The sequence below is a fragment of the Pollachius pollachius genome, assembly GCF_949987615.1.
Source record: "Pollachius pollachius genome assembly, chromosome: 1".
Taxonomy (NCBI): Eukaryota; Metazoa; Chordata; class Actinopteri; order Gadiformes; family Gadidae; genus Pollachius; species Pollachius pollachius.
Window position 1 is genome coordinate 1,919,457 of NC_136934.1, and position 21,850 is coordinate 1,941,306.

Here is a 21,850-nt window from a genome sequence, read left to right on the forward strand (position 1 = left end):
AAGCCATCCTCCATTGTTGTCCAGCCGTCCTTCCACCCATACAGTGCATTCACCCCGGACACAACGCAGACCATTATATCCGTTAACGGATGTGCGCCCATTCATGAACAGTAGCAGTGCGGGCACACCGGTTACAATGACATGCAGTGACATTTTGCGCATGTGAGATACAACTTTCGGCTGCAATTTGATTGCGTCTATTTTATGCTATTGCATAAAATAAACTGATGTGATTTGATTAGTGCATGCACTGTGATTGCTCCCTGTTTCATGTTGGTCACGTCTGTGGTAAATCCTTTGCCCTTTCCAGGGTTCTTGTACAATTACCAGAACATTCAGACCGTTTCTTTTGCTTGTTTCTCGTATTTTTACGAATGTCCTTCTTCACAGGCCTCCTATTCATTCTTGACGCAAACCCTATTAGGGGTACTTGTAAAGGACGTCTGTTTCTCTATAACTATAGTCTAGCGTGGTGATGGGCCTGTGTGGGATTCCTGCGAGTGTGTCGCAGGAGGGCAGTAGTAGAATACATTTAGTTACAATGGAGGCGTGTAAATACCCTGAGCCACTCTCCCTGTTGACCCCTCCCCAGACAGTAATGTCACATAATAATGGCAGCCATTGGTTTCGTAAGAAAACCAATAGCATGATCGCCTCACAGATAGAGATCTGGTCGTATCCCTGCCTTCGGCAGTCACAGGTTCTTTCGCTACACTTTACGTTTTCACTCTTCGCAAAATATACAGATTCTTGCCTGTGTGTGTGTGTCTGTGTGTGAGTGAGAGAAGGTGTGGGTGTGTTTGTTTGTGGTTGTGCGTGAGAGAGAGAAAGTGTGTGTGTGCGTTTATGCAAGCCAAGCAAGATGGATGGAAAATATATGAATCTCAGTGTATGCAGGCATCCATCCATCCATCCATCCATCCTCTGTTTTAATGTCCATACATTGAAAGCAAACTTGCTGCCTATCTGAACCTCAGAGCAGCCTCTACTGACTACAAATCCAACTGGAAATGTCCATGGAAGAATTAAACACGAACCAAAAATGTCCAGTATGCTTTCAAACAAGACTTTCAAACACTCCACACTGTACGAGCTCTCCTGGATGAGCATCCACTTCACCGCTAGCCTGTTTCAGCCAATCACTCCAATGGGGGAACGCTAGTTAGCATACTCCCTTCATGCTAAGTCAGTCTGTTAGTTTGAATGTACAAGATTCAAAGACAGACAACGCATTCTCTCTCGTGATCTCATCCCTGATGGTTCATTATTTTTACGTGCTTTGGACGGGGGTTTCCACGGTTATACCATGGAACTGTAAGAATCCACAATACAAGGGATTCTGAAACAACCCGTAACCCAATGACACCAGTTAGGCTGTCTGCTCGCCCTCACCAGTCAGACGGTCAGAACAGTCAGAGCAGCCAGGATAAAGCCCACCGCATACTAGTCCTGTCGGTGTGTTGTCTATTGAACACCTGTACGAACCGCCTTCACTCCTATCCCGTGTTTCAGAAATACACGGGTTATACGCTTGTCCTCTGTCCGGGATTTACGCTTGTGCTAGGGGCAGCTCGTCAGGTGACTTAGATATGCAACTATTTTGTAATTTGACAGATGCTTTGCTGTTGCTGTTGCTGCTATGACACCTGAATTTCTCTCCGGAGATTAAAGGTTTACTATATCCTATCTTATCTTTTGTCCAAAGCACACCTTCCTGCTAGGAGTTGATCACACTGACCATTTTTTTCTTTAGAGTAATGATTGTCAGTATGCAACACTGACTAATTATTTCAGCTAAATTTCACTAAATGCCATGATGCCATGTGGACCAGTTAGCTGAGGGTCTGTTAATAATGTCTGTGACATGATACCAGCAACATGACTAGGACGGCAGACATACATCACAAAAACCTCTTCCGTTGTTCAACTCTATTTTAGAGACTCCATTTAAACCCTGATCCTGTGCCTCCAGCTCGAAGGGAAACTGTTACACTTTGCTATTTTCTGAAGAGTCTGCAGGGTAGTTCTGCCTCATACGGTTGTTGGGAAATAATTGCAAAAAGATGACCTAGTCGAACCTTTCCACAAAATCTCAGCAGAAACAGTTGATGTTGCAGGCAATGTTTTAGCTTACAACAAACTATGAAGTCGTACTCTCTTACGTTAAATAGTGAGCATGCTGTTCACACGTCCAGGTTCAGGGGTTAGATTCCTCCTGTGGGCCTCTCCATGTTAAAGGTCCCATGTTATACCACCAAGTGTGAGCCTGATTAGTAATTATCAGCTGTTTTGATATTTCGGCCTCTAGTGACATCACAAGTGGGCGTGTCCACCTAGATGTGTGCTGGATAGATCAGTCTGCCAGCCTACCCAGCGGACTGTGGCAAACGTTGCTCATCTATCCGTCACACGTCTAGGTCAGGGATGGGCAACCGGTGGCCCGTAGGCCATATGCGGCTCGCATCCTCACTCAGTGATGCCCGCAGATAATTAAAAATGTGACAAAAAGAAAAGGTGAATAAAGGGCACAAAGCGTTTTTACACTGCCATATATGCCCGTCTAATGCCCGCCTTTTTCCCGGCATGGTCCGCTTTTTTACACTGACCGAGGGAGTATACCGGCTTGATTTCTCTGATACTGATTTTGCTTATGCTTACCCTTACGCTGTATTAACCATTGGTAGCAGAAGCAGTATTGTGTTGTGTTTGGCTTTGCGGTGCTCAATGGCGCACCTCCACATAGTCCATCAGACCCAGATCTCCAGGGGGGAACGAGCCATTCTCGACTCATTACGAGTGGATCTGCTGGGCCGGGGGCAATTAGTTTACACATGCTGCTCCATAATGACTGCCTGTGTATGGCGGGCTCCATCTCCGCTGGCTGTGTCTGTGCGGGGTTTTCCGGTGCACATCATAATCCTGGGACCTTGTCAGCGGCACCTTCGACCCCTTTCACGGGATAACAGCGCGTTAAGGTCGACGCCACCACGGATAAGAATCCCCGCCATCAGCGCAGGTGATGACGCTGTTATGGGGGTGTCATCTCTATCCAGCACCCTGTGGGGGGGCAGGGGGCAGGGGGTGGGGGGGGGGGGGTAATGGGTTGGCTCATCCAAAGGAGAGTCCCACAGCAGACAGGGTTTAAAGGTCAATGTGACAGACTCTGTTCTCTCGCCGTCGCCATTTGTTGAAAAGCACATTGTTTGTGTTGGAATACATTAATATAGATATTGTGTTTGAATGAATTTCATTGGTGAATACTCTGACCAATGTTGAAGGCCCTCTGTCTGTTGACAATATAACAGGTATATGTTAGGTGCCCTCTTTGTGTGAGGACACACTCGTTATGAGTATTTAAGTACACTATGTATTAGCTCACAATTCATTTAGAGAAGCCTAAACACTGTTGAACATTCATTCTATTAAATATGTATCAAACATTATTCAATAATAAACGTTTAAACATTTTACCCATATTTATAGTCAATTTGGATAAGAAATATTATATTCAAACAGATTACGTTTAAATTGAAATATGTATATCCCAATGAACTGATCCTAAATATGTAAAAAAAATTGATATATTCAGAAAATACACAGTATGCAGAAAATAAACTACAAAACTGCCCACCCTACTTTAAGTAGAATTGTTTCAGCTCCCCCTGATGTAAAATGCTTTTTTTTTGCTAATTACTGCAGACAGAGTAATCACTTAAATGCAGTGGTTCACAACCATTAAAGAGCAATTAAACCATTAACTGTAATTATTTCCCTTACCTGCGGTCAGGGGTCAAGACTTGCAGTAAGATCTGTGCCAGCCCATAAGAGAGCTGACAGCAACCTTCTCTAAAGGCCAACGCATGCTTGGACAACAGCAGCACCTAACTCCATCTTAGTTTGGTGATCTTCAAAGAGTGAGCGGGGCTGCGTGCGCATCCTACCAGTTGCAGTATTCAGCTAACCTAGCTTTTTTTGATCGATTTGATTCTGATATACACTGAAATCTTCTAATTGTTCTAGTTTTTAAAAGTTTTATGCTACAATAGTGCACAATATAAAGGGGTGTTCACCAGTTCTTTTGAAATTGGGATGACTTTTACCCTAGTTTGTGCAGAGGCATACAATGAAACTCGTTTGCAGCATTTTTTAATTGTGTGTGAGCGAAGGATTCTGAAAAACCCGGCCTTAGTGTGGCTTCAACAAAGACATCAAAGGAGAGGGATGCTGTTTCACTGAATCTAAGACTTTAATCAGCTTGGTTAAATACTTGATTTTATAATTATGGCTTTCAGCGGTCCGTTATCTGTTATTTATATTTCTGACTGCCGCTATCAATAACTATCGACACTATTTGAAATCATAGGACATCAGTGATACTTTTACCTTTTCCATTTTTTATTTAAAAAAAAAGGGTTAGTGCAAGATATAATGCAAGATAATGTATATATGCAAGATAATGTACAGCAAACTGGTCATTATTGCGAATTAAATCCATCCCCGTCGTGCCTGTGTCCTGCATCACCTGGAAGCGGTTTATTATTTTGCAATATGGAGTGTCTCCGTGGGCATTATCCCTCACTGATTCACAGAGAGCCTTTATTGGCGAGGCGGTGGGGGAAACGTCCTCAAACCTCTGGAAATTATGAATACTCAACACATTATATTTGCTCATGCATTCCACTCCGCCCTCCCAGCTATAGCGTTCAGAATGCCTGCCTTTCCATGGGGCTCCCCTGTTCTCCCCCAGTCCCTAGAGGATTTCCCAGCATAGCCGGCCAATAAAGCTACCAGGTGGAGGTTTATGCAGGACTTCTGAAGTGTCACTTTTCATAATGTGGCTGATAGAGTGAGGATCCAGACCTCGTAGCGCTCTCACTGGCCCCCAGCCCACACGCTTGTACACAGGAGATAAAACCCTGCCGCTATGCTTTCCTTTTTCCGTTTATTGGATAGGTCCGTATCAGAACTAAACACACACACACACACACATGGAGACATACACACACTCATGGAGACATACATACACGCTCATGGAGACATACACACACACTCATGGAGACATACATACACGCACAGATAAACACACACACACACACACAGACGCACACACACACAAACCCATAAAATGCACACAATGCGCCTGCAATGCTCATTTCTCGCTGTTTGTGTGATTTATAATTGAAGGGGTCTCGGGCGAGGGAGGCTGGGCTTTTTGAGGGGTCTTGTCCGACCGAGCCGCCCGGAGCCCCGGGTTCAGACCAGAGACAGCCATGAAGTACTCTGGGGGGGGGGGGGGGGGGTTCAGAACCCAGGATCCCCACCGCCCGGCACCGACCCTCGGTAACGTCCAGTAATATTCCCGCTGGCTCACCGATCGGCTGACACTGATGGATGCCAACGCGCGTAATGAGCCACAGTGAGCGCCGATAAGAGGGGGGTCAACGGCAGGAAGCAGGAATAGCCAGGCGGGCTGAGGAGTACATCAAGGGCTGATTACACTCCCCGACAGCTCCTATCTTGATGGGTGGCACAATCATAGGTGACTGGTTTCCATTAGACAGCGTGGAGACCTGGTACAGGAGATTCCTTTTCCTTTTTAGTCTGAACCCGATTATTTTATTCAACTGCACGTTTCCGCTATACCATGCACCCTCCTATTGGTTGAGTTTATTATCTTGTCTGTGGGAGACCTCTCCTTGGTGCACAATTATCATAAGTCTTTCCTGTTTTGCTGGACCAAAACTAATTAATTAATAGGTGATAATGAATCATAATAATAAATCACATTATATAACAGTGAAAAGACATTGAGCATTGCAAGTAAGACTATATCTGTAGCGCATGACATATCTCATCTTAAGTAAAAAAAACCTGCACTTCGACACAGACGTGTCAGATGTTATCTTCATCGTCAGGACATATTCATCTTTCATCTTGATGAAGTCTGAGTTGATCCAATCTGCTCTCTAGAACAAACAGTGGATAATGGGGACAGTGGAATATGCCAAAGCAAAGTGCCAGGACGTCAGCTTGTGTACACATGAACCCTTTGTAGTGTAGTAGCACTAGCTGCCCTCTAGCTGTCAGGAAATCAATTCACAGCGCTTTGACTAAGCTCGCACAACTAGGACGCTGAAATCGGCATGACAGGCAGGGATTATTTTTTCTCGTGCATGTGTTTGGTGACAGCCCCGATAAGAGTAGGCTCCCTCCCTGTGTAACACAGCTCTCCCCCTGCTTTCTACGGAATTGGAACAGGATTGAAGCGAATTGATTGTCTTCGGGAAAGGAAGCGCAAAGTATAGAGCAGCCCATCTCCTCAGTCAGAAGGTGGTCCGCTCGTCTGTGTTTGGCGTGGCTAATTAAAGCACTGCTACCACAGGACCACACTCGAGCTGTAAAGTCGTGCTGCTCAAGGCCCCTTCTGTTGTTTGTTGAGGTTGTGTGAGCGTGTTTGTGTGTGTGTCAAATGTGGACCATTTAATTGTCTTGAGTTGAATAAATATGCTGAAGAGGTCAATTCCGTCGGTTCTCTCTTTTGTTGTTTTTTGCTGGGTGTCCAAGCGATTCCAAGACAACAGGGATGAGGCAGAAACATGTTCAGAAGCAATTCCAAAAATACAAAAACAGCACAATGCGCTGCGCAATCTCTCGAAAGAAAAATCAACATTGAATGAGTGTTTGGAGGGGTGGTGGAACAGCCTGTGTTCAGGGGAGGACAATTCATGGCAGGACATCGCACTTCAGATGATGGATTCACCCACCTTGTTGTTCTACATTCAGAAGCATTGCTTTGAAGATGTTTTAAGCTCACCGATGACGGCAGCGTAGATACAAGAAGACCTCATAATTCAGACTTTGCTCCTTAAACAGCATCCTTTCCCCAGTATCTGAACGTCTTTCATGTACATGTTTGTGTTATTGATTTACCATATTACTGAAATTAAGCATACTTTTTCCTACACATTTAGTTGAGCATATGTGTTGTATATAAGACCATTTTAAATGCTGTTTCAATCCCTTTCAATTGTTTGATGTTATGGTCTCACATGTATGTCTGAGGCTAGTGGCAGAAAATAAAGTACATTCTGGAAGCTCTGTTACAACAAACAACCTTTGACTACACAGTAGAAGGTATGCCCACCCCCATCACTTCTGCCTTCATTATTCTGCTACCTAGGGCGAAGATCAACATCATTTCCGTTGCCATTTATATGTTGTTTGTTACTTACCGATATAAACAGTGACATTAGAAATACTACAGACGGAACTGTTTAAAAAAGATGAATACAAATATTATTTGAAGTGTAGAGGAGCGTTGTGTGGCCATTTAGTTATTTTCATAAATGAAGGCAAAATCGTAATACATTGAGCATCAAAGAATTATAATTGAAACACACAATGTTTTGCCTTTGCCTTGCTTAAAGGCAATTAGTTTACACCGGGTTTCTATTCATTTGGCAAACTAAAGCTTTGATGGGAGCAGAAAATCTACGTCACATGCGATTGTTGTCCATATCAAACGGACACTAACACAATTTGCAACCATTAACAACTAATCACACATCAGCCTTCTCCCTTCTTGAAAACATGTTAACTGGCTTGATTGCACTTTCAAAATCGCATTCTCTCTACCAGGTTATAACAAATTGCATAGCCTATTTACAACACTATACTGAACACATTCCACTCACTGTTTGGCAACACGCTGTCTTGTCCATTATGATAAATCATTTCTTTAAGGTAATTAAAATAGATTCATTTGACTTGATTGTCAATATGAACAGTTAAGAACTGAAATGAACTGGTTTAGGTTAAGGGTACTATTACTGCGCATTTTACAAATGGTATTTGTAGCAGCTCCTATAGCAGCTCCCAATTCTCGGATAACCCCCTTTGTGTGGTTCTTATTGTCCGAAATCCTTTCTTGGCTGGAGGGCAGAGAGCTACAGGTGCCAGAGGCTTTTGTAGTTCGATAACCAATCGACAAAGTGATTTACTTCCTAAATCCCATTGCACACAATTAAAATGGACTCCCTGGAATGCACAATCATCCACTTTCATGATGCTGAATTTATTAGAGGGCATGAAAAAGTGTTTGTGGTTCGCTGAAAATCCTTGAACTCATATTTTAAATTATAAACCTGTTAACAGGGACAGAGCAGAATTGTATTTGTACACACTGCATAGAATGTTTCATACCTGCCCTTCAAAACAGACTGAGGATATAAGAGAATTCCCCAGAATCCAGTGAAGTCCCGATTATGGATGGTCTCGTATATGGGCTCTATTGACCACATGCTCATTATTTCGCACCACAACATAACGTGCCCCTTCTCGGCCACACTTGTTTTTTTTACGAAACTACCGTATGCAAAAATCCAGAGAACACGAAACTCATGTACTGGAGGGTTACTGCTGGTTGACAGTCTGCCTGGATCCAGATCCAGACATTTATTTACAGATCGTAGGTCACCTGTGTCGACCACAAGTTCCATAAATTTTCCTTTGACGTGGCTCACATTGAAACATAGAAACAACAGCATCCACTAACAGCATACATAAAATAAGGCTTGAAAATAAGGGGCACGTCATATGCTTTGCTTCCAGCCATGACCTCGGGGAAGATCTGTACGACGGGCCGTAATATATGAAACATACCTTTTGGTCCTGGCACTTTCGTTCAAAGGCATTGACTATAAAGTGAGTGCATCATTATTGGATGAATAGCAAGCGCAGCCCCAGTGGGAATGGAACCCCTGAACCCTTGCAATGTCAATGCCTTGCTCTGCTAACTGAGTGAGACAGGGCAATGCGGGAGTATGCAGTGGCCTCCTAGCCAGTGGAGCTTGCTCATCTTTGATATTTGCTGAAAGGGATTCTAATCAGATGCAGTTTAGATGAAATGGTACTCATGTACTCTGAAAATGTTCATTTATTTATTTATTTCCCTGCCTTGTTTGCGGCGTAATATAAGTTACGATTGACTGACTTGAGCGGTTCTCAGCTGAAGAGCGTACGTCAGCTGCATGCCATGTAGCAGCTCTCCTTAATTAACGGGTTGGCAGGCTCGGAAAAGCCGTGTTGATGACAACATTTTGATATACAGTGCAGTTCCTGAATTTCAACACATTAGGGAAGAACGTGTGCGTTGACTCCTGTGAAAGGAATATTTGAATAATCAATGGGCACTAATTGACTGTGCGCATATCGGCAATGGTTTACCCTTTCGGAAATACTAAATTAGCAGATGCAATCTGTCAATACATGCTAATGAAGGATGCAAACATCTTGATATGTGTGCTGTATGGGTGAATTCACATGTGTCAAACTGAATTCCTACACTGTTTGTTCCAATGCCTGTTTGGTCTGTTTTCAATGCTATTACTATATTTTATTTAGTAATTCAACCCTCATCCAAAGCAACTTGCGGATAATTGTTGGATAAATAATAGATATGTAGGAAATGTTAGTAATTTAGCTGCAGGCAGGGGTTAGTGCATCTTGATCATGCAGACGTTGAGGATCAAACTAAACCTTTTCTGCGAGCCACACCTGCAATACCCACCCAGCATCTGTAGATCGAGGTCCTCTCGTTGCTCTGGCTTGAAACCAACCGCTCGCCCTCACAGAGCCCGTGCTAACTCTGCCCGTCCAAAAGTCTATCCTGACACCGTCCCGTGCTCTCCCATCATCTGACTCAACCAACAGCAGCTATTTTGACGTTTGCACGTGGCGCGTCTCACAGCCTCGCCGCCGTGAACTCCGAGAAAAACAAAACCCAGGGAGTCTCTTCACTAATACAGGAAGAGAGATGGCTCACAGAGATGGGGGGGAAAAATGACCGACGTGCATCAGGACAAGGTGGGAGTGAGGAGATGGACAGGGGAAGAGTGAGAGGAGTGAGAAGGGTGTAGGGGTGACAGAGCTGCACTCTCCTGCTCCACCGTCTTGGGCAACAACAGGCAATTGCAGCTGTCATATCGGCTGTTGGCTGCCGACGGCACACCGCTTGGTTGCGTTTATTATTTAATTTGGTTGGTAGGCGGGGGGGGGGAAGAGAGAAGGACAGGGATGACAGTAGGATTCATGACACGTACAGATCTCCAGCTGTTCTGCCAACCCCATCTCCTCCCTCCTCTCCCTTCTCACCTCCTCCCCTCCTCCTCTCCCTCCTCTCCTCTCCCTCCTCTCCTCCCCTCCCTCCTCAACCTCCTCCTCCTCTCCTCCCCCTCCTCCTCCTCCTCCTCCTCCTCTTCTTCCTCCTCCTCCACCTCTCCTCCCCTCCTCCTCCTCCTCTCCCTCCCCCTCCTCCTCCTCCTCCCCCTCCTCTCCCTCTCCCTCTCCCTCCTCCTCCTCCTCCTCCCCCTCCTCCTCCTCCTCCTCCTCCTCCTCCTCAACCTCCTCCCCCTCCTCCTCCTCCTCCCCCTCCTCTCCCTCTCCCTCCTCCTCCTCCTCCTCCCCCTCCTCCTCCTCCTCCTCCTCCTCCTCCTCCTCAACCTCCTCCTCCTCCTCCTCCTCCTCCTCTTCCTCCTCTCCCTCCTCCTCCCCCTCCCCCTCCTCCTCCTCCTCTCCCTCCTCCCCCTCCTCCTCCTCCTCCTCCTCCTCTGGACTTGGCGCATGTGTGACTGCTCCTTTGGCAGCCCCCCCATCCCCCACCTACCCTCTTCCTCTCCCTTCCCCTGCTCATCCCCTTCCTTGAGGCTTGGAAAAAAATCGGAAAGTGAAATAAGACAGGGTCTGGTATATCTTATTGGCCCTACATGTTCAGATGCACCTCCTATCCGCGTAAAGCTCAACGTTATCATTGACATAAATGTTGCCATAAAGAATAGGACATGCATTCCCGAGCATGGATAATTCAAACATCCTGCTTTTGTGCTTTATAATCCTCCTCTTCAAGTATTATTATAGCCTATTCCGTGCTCGCAATTGTACCACACTTCCTGTAAACAATCATGTCCTTTTGCCTCTCCATGTTTATGTCGCAGAGCAGATTTACCACAAAAAAACACAAAGTGAAATTACAAGGAGGCTTTGGCAAGGCTCTCAGCGACAAAACACAGTTCCCTGTGTGATGCGGTGCAGCTGTATCACGGAAGACGATCCTGCGTCATGTTAGCTAACCCTAACCCATCTCTCTTTAACCATCTCTACCCTAAAACCTAAACATAACCATCTCTCTTTAAACATCTCTAACCTAAGGCCTAAACATAACCACCTGTACCAAAATACCTGAACCTCACTATATCTAACCTTATGCCCAAACATTATCTCTAGCCTGATACATAAACAGCCTGTAATAATAACTTTTTCCAACCTTTCGCTCAATATAAATCTTGCAGATGTGCGTTCCAGCAGGACTGCCTCTATGAGTCTGCAGGTCCATAAATGATGAGCAGCCTAGGGGGTTGTCCCATAGGTCATGTCTTTCTCTGCCTGACCCGCGGATGGAGTGACAGTTTGGAGTGACAGTTCGTATGGGAGTAGCAACGGGCGCTCGCTATGTGTAATTATTCTACATAAGTGAGCCGGAGCCCTCGGCCTATCGTGATGCTGCTGTGCACCAGCTCACTTATGTGAGTCCGTCTCCTCCGGCATGGAGCTCATTTCTATCTGCTCGGAGCTCTCCCATAGGAAAATAGTGTCTCATACATATTTACCTATGTCTGGATCCTGAGCGAGCTCAATTACCGCTTTGACAGCCGTTCCCTTTCACGGAACGCCCCGGAAAGGTGGAAATCAGCGCCGGATAACTCCTGAAGTAATCGCTTCCCACATTCTTCTTCCTCTTTTAAGAAGAAGCAGAAATTTCTGCAGAAAAGGATTAAGGGGCGAATATAAACCAAAATATAAACAACAGAGATAGCTCTCTTGGAATGAATGTGCCAATGCTGCTGCTATTGTTTACCTTTATAGCGAGGCACAGACGCACTGAATGCTCTTCGGCAGAATTTTGACAAGTACTAACCCTTTGCCCAACAGTGATTTTTGACAAAATAAATTGGGAACTTAAGTTTTATTGAAGCCAGGAGAGACGGTCATGATGTTCTCCCAGGCCGGTGTTTTCCTTCTGCATCAATGGTGTTGATTGTTCTTCAGGCCATAATGAAACCCAGTGCCTTTGTGGTGGGCTCTGTTAAAGGAGGGCTTTTAGTTTGTGTTGGCCGGAGACCCCCAGACCTCTGGACAGCGGCTCTCTGATGATGAAGCAGTTTGATGTGACAGCTGTAGGTCCACTTGGCTGGTTTCATCTGCCTCGCTCTGGGTGTTTTTGTGGTGGCTGGAATTATAGGTCTGTTTCATGCCAACAGTACGTAGAGTGCCCAAGCTGTCCTAATGTGGCCCCCCAATTGGAAAATCCAAAAAGCAAATTCTGTAATGTTTCCCAGCGATTTCTGAGAGACTGTTGGACTCCAAACCCACTCAGGGGGTCGGGGGTATGACCTCTTCGGAACGTTTTTGATAATTTTTGCCAAATGCATCAATTTATTTTAGACAACCTCATTAACTAAATTCACCCCCAGAAATGTATTTGAACCAAAAGCATTTTAATGGGATACATATAATATAAAATGGATTGATATTTGGATCATGACACTATGAATGAGCCTGAGCTGTTGAAATTGGTTAGAGGGGTTATTTTTGCTATTATAATTTATTTAGGTATAACAGATGGAACAATAGCTTTTTAAGGACAGTCCTTAAAAAGTTGTTGCCATTTGAAATTCCTCTGCCCACTCTTGCCTACGGTCCCTACAGCCTCCACTGTAGAAAGCACTTGCCTTTGGTCAAGTAGTACGGTAAGCAGGATATGCCAAAGCCTATCTTCTTTATTATGATGCACTTAAGCCACAGTTGCCTTCTTCATTCAGGCAATGAGGATGATGATGGCAATGAGAACGTGGATATTAGCCAACAGAAATATAGGCAGTGGCCTATTAACTAATTTGCCGTCTTCATAGTTTAAACAGTATCTTTTAATCTCACATGCAACATGCATTTTTTTTAACACAATATAAAAGACATGCTTTGCTTTCTTGGGGACAATAATGGGATATCCTGATGTGCCAAGGCAGCGACGGCATAAATGATCTGTTTTACAACACAACAAATGAAACATCCAGATGCAAAGCGAGACCATTGCTTCCATTGCCCAAAACAAACCATCCTCCCGCCCCCCAGCAGAAGAAGAAACACATGGCCTTGCTTTGAGGAGTCCATCTGAAGCCCTTGAGGTGTGCACAGAGACCTTCCTCACATCCCTTATCCCTTTGTTGTCTGCAGCATCCGGCTGGACTAGTTTGTACACCAGACGCTGCCGCAATGCTGGGAAAACACACTTGTTTCAGGATTATATTGTTTGTGACAGCGGAGCGTTTTTTTTCATTGTGGTGTTGTTTTGTCTGTTAGAGTTTAGCGCAGCGTAAAGGGAATATGTGAACAACCAACCAACAAACTGACAGCCTGTTAGGACGCTTGGCTTCACGTCAAACATCATACCTATTTCTGCTCTACTCTGAAGTTCTCCATGACGGTGCCTGTATGTAACCCGTCTCCACCACCACCACCTTCACAGTATTGCAGGACTAAGCTCGGGAGGGCCCGGCCAATCGGCCGGTGTGTGTGTTTAGATCCATGACCACTTCAGTTTTCAGCTTATCCTGAAAACTGGCGGCTGTCAGACCAGTACAGGCCAGAGTGGAGCTGCCACTAGCTGGCAAAGACAGTAAGATATGCATGGAGGGCTACTGGTGTGTGATTATGCACTTGATATGCAGCCACTCATGTTGAAAATGAGGGTACTTCACTTGAATTCAGGAGTCAAGCTTCCCAAAATCTCTCTCTCTCTCTCTCTCTCTCTCTCTCTCTCTCTCTCTCTCTCTCTCTCTCTCTCTCCTTCTCCCTCTCTCTCCTTCTCTCTCTCTCTCCCTCTCTCCCTCTCTGTCTCTCCCTCTCTCCCTCTCTCTGTCTCTCTGTCTTTCTCCCATCCTCTCTCTCTCTGTCTCTGGAGCTCTTCACCACCTGTCTGAGCTCTAATCAGCACAAAGGCACAAGAACGCATAGCCTGGCACACACACACACACACACACACACACACACACACACACACACACACACACACACACACACACACACACACACACACACACACACAGACATGAACACACTTTTGGACTCGCACACACGCACCAAGAGATGCGTGTTCTGTGCTCTTCCAGCCGTGCGCCCATCAAAAAGTGCCTTTCTTCTCCCCCTTCTCCTCCTCCTCCCCCTCAGCCTCCTCCTACTCCTCCGCCTCCACTTCCTTCTCCTCCTCCTCCTCCATGTCCCCCTCCTCCTCCCCCTCCCCCTCCTCCTCCTCCTCTCCCTCCTCCTCCTCGTACTCCTCCGCCTCCTCTTCCTCCTCCTCCTCCTCCACCTCCTCCACCTCCTCCTCCTCCTCCTCCTCGTACTCCTCCGCCTCCTCCTCTCCCTCCTCCTCCTCCTCCCCCTCCACCTCCTCCTCCTCCTCCTCCTCGTACTCCTCCGCCTCCTCCTCCTCCTCTCCCTCCTCCTCTCCCTCCTCCACCTCCTCCACCTCCTCTCCCTCCTCCTCTCCCTCCTCCACCTCCTCTCCCTCCTCTCCCTCCTCCTCCTCCACCTCCTCCTCCTCCTCCTCCTCCTGTCATCTGCAAGGTGGTTGGCGTTTGTTGTCGGTGTTGTTTGGGGGAACGAGCGTCCTGGTTGAAACACGGTTGTGTGGGAGTACACAGGCCTGGTAATGAGCTCACCCACTGGATGGGCTCCGGCCTGACCCTGGGGTCCGGCTCTGGTCCTCGACCCTGGGACTGAACACCGAGGTAGGAGCACAGGCGTGTGGATGTGCATTTCATTTCAATTTGAAGGCCGGGTTGTTGTTTGTTTGCGCTCTGTTCACCCATTATATTGGTACAATGCATAAAGCTTTTAAATATACCCACACAATGAAATCTAATGTTTCTGCCCACATGAAAAGATTGGTGTTTTTGTGAAGGTTGGTTGTGGAAAATAATGTTTTTGTTCAACTAAAAAGAGAACATGTTTATCAATCTGCCCCACTCCATCAACGGCCTGTGTTTGGTCTTATGTAAAACACAATCGGACACAAAGTCCCTAAGCATATGCTTGAGTCTTTAAGTGTTGTATATGTTTATGTACATGTATATGTATATGTGGATGTGCATATATATGTTCTGGCTCAGTGTCTGACAATAAAAACATTTAACTCGAGTTTCTGACCTCAGGAGCATCACAAATAATCCTTTCGTCTTGATTCCACCCCATCCTCTTTTAGCACTTTTCTCTTTTTAATTTAGCTTCCCTACTCTCTCTCTCACTCCCTCCATTTCCCGCATGTCCCTGTCATCTGTGACTATCTCTTGCCTCACCTCCGTCTCCCTCTTCAGCCTCCATTCATCCATACCGCCACAGCCAAGAGCTGTCATTCCTGGAGGGGCAGCGTGCTGCACCCAGACCACCAATCAAGGAGCTTATTGTTGTCCGTGGTGGTGTGAACATTAGCAGGATTAAAGGGCCCACTCCGTACCGCCGCCGCTCAGACACATCTCACGGCCCGTCGTCCAAATGGGGCTGTTTTATGTAAATTGATATTATTGGAGGTATTGGAACACAACAGCGAGCCCGTCCCTGGCTTCCTGGAACACGCACGGCGAATGTGGAGAGCGGGACATCGTAATCACACAAGCTTATGTCCCACACCAGAGCACAACATGACAAGGTCTGAAACAGCAGACAAGAGCCCCCCTCGAAATGACAGCAATCCCAGAGCAAACACAAGATGAAACACGCCATGTTTCAGTGAAGTTGTTGGTGCCAATGACAACCACCATAAAGCGACACTTCCGCTGATTAAACATATAACGCTTTTATTTTTAATTTTTTTTGGTGCAGAGCCACTCGGACCAAAGCATGATGGCATCTCTCCAAATGTAGAACACCCCACATTTGTTTGCAGAATTAACGACAAATGCTACATATAAGATCCACAAATAAACCTGACTATGAAATACGATTGCAAACACGATACAAAAAACATTGTCGCATGTGTTAGTTTACATCAAGTTTCTCCCCGTATCTCTGCAAACAAACTCTCTGAAATTGGTTCATTAGAGCAATTATGCAGTGCACATAATTGAGGTGATGAACTGTACAGAGCTAAGTACAACTCCCACCCACATACCCCGCTGATCACAACTGCACCCCACACTGTGAAAGTCGTATACCATGTCCTAGAGAACATTTGAGGGGAATGTACACACACACACACTGGTGTGAATCATAAAATATACTGAGAAAAAGCACACACTAATACTTAAAGTAGCTCATATAAAATACAAGTAAATACTCACAAATACGCGAATGATACCACCATTAATACTATATAAACTGATTAAAACCAAAGCATTTCTTGTTCTCAAACACCTAATAGCCTAACACAAACAAATTTCACTCCAAATTGGTGGGCGGAGTTTGTTGGATTTGAGAGTTTGGGACAGGCACGTGTGATTGGCTCCTCTGCGGAGGGAGGCGACTCTATTGGCTGACACCCCTCTTCTCCCTGGGAGAAGAGGCGGAAAACCAAGAGTGTTGACTCATTGGCCTAAATGTTTCACTCATCTGATAAGGTTTATATCTCTCCCTGCCCTCAGCGAAAAATTACAATGTCAGTAAGTTAAATTTAATAACCTGGAAACTGATGGCTTTTGCCTACAGCTTTATTAGGTTTAATAATCCAAAAAGATGTCCAGATTTACATCTTTGGCTGCAGAAGAGGTTATTTAAGGTACGGATGATTATTTATCTTTAAATCTGAGAATATATATATATATATATATATAGAGAGAGAGAGAGAGAGAGAGAGAGAGAGAAAGAGAGAGCGAGAGTGAGCTTGTTTACATAAATATTACATAAACTCATATTACAGTAGTCCAACAAGGTAACATTGAATGTACAAAGAGTTGTGTGAACAAAAAAGAAAGATTTCCATAATTTTGGTAATTGGGCAATATGTTTGTCCGATTTCTGGAGATAGAAGTACATGCTTATTTGAGTTTCCTTGGGAAAATGAAAAGCTGTTGTCCAGTCGCGGTGACAAACAAACTGAGTGTGACGTCGGTGGAAGTGCAGGGCCTGCTGTTAGCTGACACCATAGTTGAGACCACCTAACAAACCAAGATTATCCCAAGCATCATATGAAACCAGAGCCAAAATACACACACACTCACACACACCACACATCACTTCCTAAAGCAGTGGTATAGTCGGAAACTGATTTAAGGGGGGGGTTGATAAAGTTTCAGAAACATAAATCTTTGACAGCATTTTTCCCCATTGATTTTATGTCAATTTAGACATGGCTCTCAGTCTTTTCCACTCTCCTCCATCTTGATATCTTCTGCTTGTCTGCTCTCCTTCTCTCCACTTCTTTCCTTGTCTCCTCTCCTCATCTCCTCTCTTCTTTCCTTGTCTCAACACCTAAGCAATTCCAATCCCTATAGTGCCATTGCCACAGAGTAAACTCAGCCCAGCAGCTGACTAGCATCGGAAAGGAGATCGTTTCTTTTGGCCTGATTGTTATGAAGCATTCATAAATCACGCCGTACCTTTTGTATTAATTGCATTACATGGTGTCTATGAAACACAATCCATGGCAATATTTCATATAGTATATATAGTTATATGTCATTTTTAAGAATAGTGTATTTAATATTTAAGTTTGACAAGTCATCTTGCTCCTTGCTTTCTATACCGATGTGTGTAACATCAGTTTTCAAAGCTTCATTTAAATTACAGCATAAAGTTTGATTTGCAATGGCAAATCATTTCTCTAATTGTTATTTTTCTATACATTTAAATAAAAATAATCAAAGCAAAATTGTAACTCCCGAATTTCAAGACTTCAAATTTTGGCAACTTCTTTTCACAATTCTTGTTATATTTCGGGGGGAATTTGAAAAAGATATCCTCCACCTGGCTACACCTCAGCCTCAAACAGAGAACTCTCTCCCCTGCCTCGAGACGGGACCCCACAGTTCTTCGGCTTCCAACGTGAAAACAGGCAGGTCAGCGGAGTCACTGATTGGCTGGGCACGTGGTTAGCCCCGCCCATCGCGGAGTGATTGATGGTGGCAGTAGGCGCACCCACACACTCACACAGCTGCCCGGTGGAGATATGAAGTGGACGAGCAGAGATCGATGCCCTCCCTCTCCCTCTCCTGGGAAGCTTATCTCTGGATTCAACAGGTCGTGAGGTTCTCTGGGGTCCGGGGTCTGGGGCCGTCACCGGTCAGCTGGCCGCGATGGGGGATGATAGTGAGGGGGGGGACTGGTGGAGGTCATCAGGACAGCCATGCCTGTGAACACACACACACACAAAAACAGGGGAGAGTTGAAGTGTGCAGACACTCACACACACTCGCCTTCCTGAGCACGTCCTCATTAGCATTTCTTCTCAACCCTCCCGGAAAACAAATGATAAGATCTTTGTTTGTGTGTGTGTGTGTGTGTGCGTGTGCACAGTGCATGTGTTCAGCTGTCTCTAGTAAAATTAGCATGATTGGAGAGAGGCAGGAGGGAACAGAGATCAAGAGAGAGAGAAAGAGATGAGGGTGAGCTGCGAAATGGAGAGGGAAGGTGAGTGTGTTTGTGTGTGTGCGTGTGTTTGCATGAGTGTGTTTGTGATTATTTGTGTTGATATGGCTATGTATGAATATGTGTAAGTTCAAGGGTGCATCGCTGTATGCGTGCGTGTGTGTTTGAAGATGCTGCTGATGAGCCTGTTTTCTTCCAACTGCTTGTTCCCTCTGGCAACACTTCTCTGTGAAGAGGTCTCCATCACCGCGTGCGCATGTGTGTCTGTCTGAGTGTGTGTGTGTGTGTGTAAGAGCATGTGTGTGCGTGAGAGGCTCGTTTATCAGCGAGCACGGGCGTGCTTTGGAGAGGCCCTATACAGCCATGTCCTCATCATTGAGCACTAACGCGACGAGAGGAGAAGAGTTGATTACGCATTCATTAAACCCCCGAGGCACGGCCCTCTCTCAGCCTCGGCTCCAGCAGGAGGTACCATCCATCATCCAGGGGGGGCGGCCCCCTCTGCTCCCCCAGCCCGCTGCTCCAGCCCGCCCGGGGGGGGAGCTACGGCGCCCCCTGGCTCAGGGCAGCGGGCGGTACGGCTGCAGGCACCGGCCCGGGTTCGAGGGCTGGATTCAGATGTGAATAGAGTAGTCATGGTCCAGCCTGGCTACTGCCGGACCAAGCTCAGTCGTAGATCGCACGTTGGTCTGGGGAGGCTGCCGTCAATTTCTTCAGCACAAGAGGCGTGGTCAACGGGCCTAGTTCAACTGACTCTGTACGCGATCGGCTGCTTGCCGTCGCTTCCCTGTGCTAAACCAGCCAATAGCGCGCCAGGGGGAAAAGCCAGCTGGGTGATTGGCTCCCGTAAAAAACGTATCGGAAGCAGAAAGAAATGTATTGCTCTTCTCCAGACCCTTCTGCAGGGCGAATTCAAACCGCCGGCAGAACGGGCGGGGGTCCCCAGGCTAGCGATGGTCCTGAGGGGTCCCTCTGCATCCCTTCATACAGAACCCTTCGAGGCTACGGGTTGCAGGTTATTCGTCTTTACCAGAGTATTTATGTGCAGGCAAATGCGGGTGGTTTTCTGTCTCAGAACAACAGGGAGAGGGAGGCGATTCAAAGCAGGGTCGGGGTGGTATCCTATTTTCATACTGATGATTACCAAATATTGTGGGCAAACGGTTCATGCTGTGTGTCTGCTGTGAACCCAGCATCGCATGGCTATGATCAGCTGCAAGAAAATATCAGCAGAGACAAAGAAACAGGCCTGCAATTATAACTATATAAATATACACACACATATGCACACTCTCACCTTTACACACACACACACACACACACACACACACACACACACACACACACACACACACACACACACACACACACACGCACACAGAACATAGCCGTCCTGCTGTTATTATTCCAAAAACAAGAGTTCTCGTTGGTACAGTCATACACACATTCATAGACTCAATGCAAACACACGCACACACTTAAAACACTCACCACACACATACATACATTCAAACACACACACACACTTACAAAAGGCATACATATATTCAAACAAACTCACAGATACTCACCACACACATTCATACAGTCAACACACACATACACACACACACGCAACACACATTCATAAAGTCAACACACACATACACACATGCGCAACACACACATTCATACAGTCAACGCACACACACACATACACACTCACCAAACACATACATACATTCAAACATACACACACACTGACCACACACACAGACATTCAAACATACATACACAGACACACACACTCAATCACCACACACCTACATTAAAACATACACACCCACTTACTCATCACACACAAACATAGATCCAAACGTGTACACACACACACACACACACACACACACACACACACACAAATCTTCCTGCAATGCCAATCCTCTCCCCAGCCTACCACCACCACCACCACCACCACCACGCCTGGGGGAAGTGCAGGTGGAATAATGTGTGTAATCCAATGAGCCTTGTCTAATGACATCATGGTTCTCCCAGGGCTCTGGAAACAGCCTCCCAGAGACGTGAACACATGAGGCGCTCCAGGCCGGGGCGCCTGCGATGCTGCACGGACGTATGCTGTGCAGCTCGGGAGAAGCACCAGAGCTTCCCCTGCACCGTTCAAATGTTTGTTTGGATTCAGTCCGTTTTAGAACATCAAACAAAACTCTAATCTGATGGGACGCCCCCTGAGGGGTCGGCGTCCACCGGGGTCAAAGGTGAAGTTGTTTTAACTTTGAGAGCAGCGTCAGGCTGGTGAATCTGAGCGGTAGGTCCGCTATGAACAGAGTTGTTCCTACGCTTAACGGCGTAGGAACACATTAGTGCCGCCGACACTAAAAGTGTGTGAGCTTAGCGTTTTGACACACAGAGGTGGGGGGGGGGGGAGTTATATTTAGAAGAAGAATGAAACGCGTTGATCACTGAAGAATCCCCACGCTCTCGTTGTATCGTGTTCACTTCACCACTTCGATTAGCGTTTGGAAGTCTCGGGCAGTGGGATTTTATTGGCTTGTTAATGTCGTGGCATTGGTTACTTTCTAACAACCCAAGTTCTTCATTAGAAGGATTTTATTTCCACCGTTCATAAACCGCAGACCGCTGACTGTATCAACTTCACCGATTTCCCCCCCGCTAATGGCCTACGACTGTAATCCCCTCCCACTCTGAGGAACGGCTGGATGGATGTGATCTGCTGGATGAGGAGACGATGGGGTCGGTTTCATATGTTTGTTACGGATTGTTGTGTGTATCGTGCGTCCTCCACTTTGGTCGTGATGAATCTGAGGGTCCTCTTGACCTCTCTGTCTGATAGAATCACTTCACAACCACAAGTCCATGGCTGGCCTACACATTAGCATCATAAATCACGCCATAAGCAGGACCGATATGGAAAAAAAAACGATATTCCTTAGTTTATAGGCTTGACCGGTGTTAAAAGATACTACATCACGTTATATGAATGGCCAATATGGAAAAATACGTATTATATTAAAACATAATTGGTCAAATATCAAGGCGTGTATTGAGTACGATAATCTTTTGAATAAGAAATGCAGTAATACATAGTTCAGAGTATTGGAGCCTCTCCTCGCCTCTCTTATTGGCCTCCAGACCGCAGCCCTGCTGGACCAGGCTGCCCAGCAACACGCGGAACGCGCCCAGTACAGGCGCCGCTTTA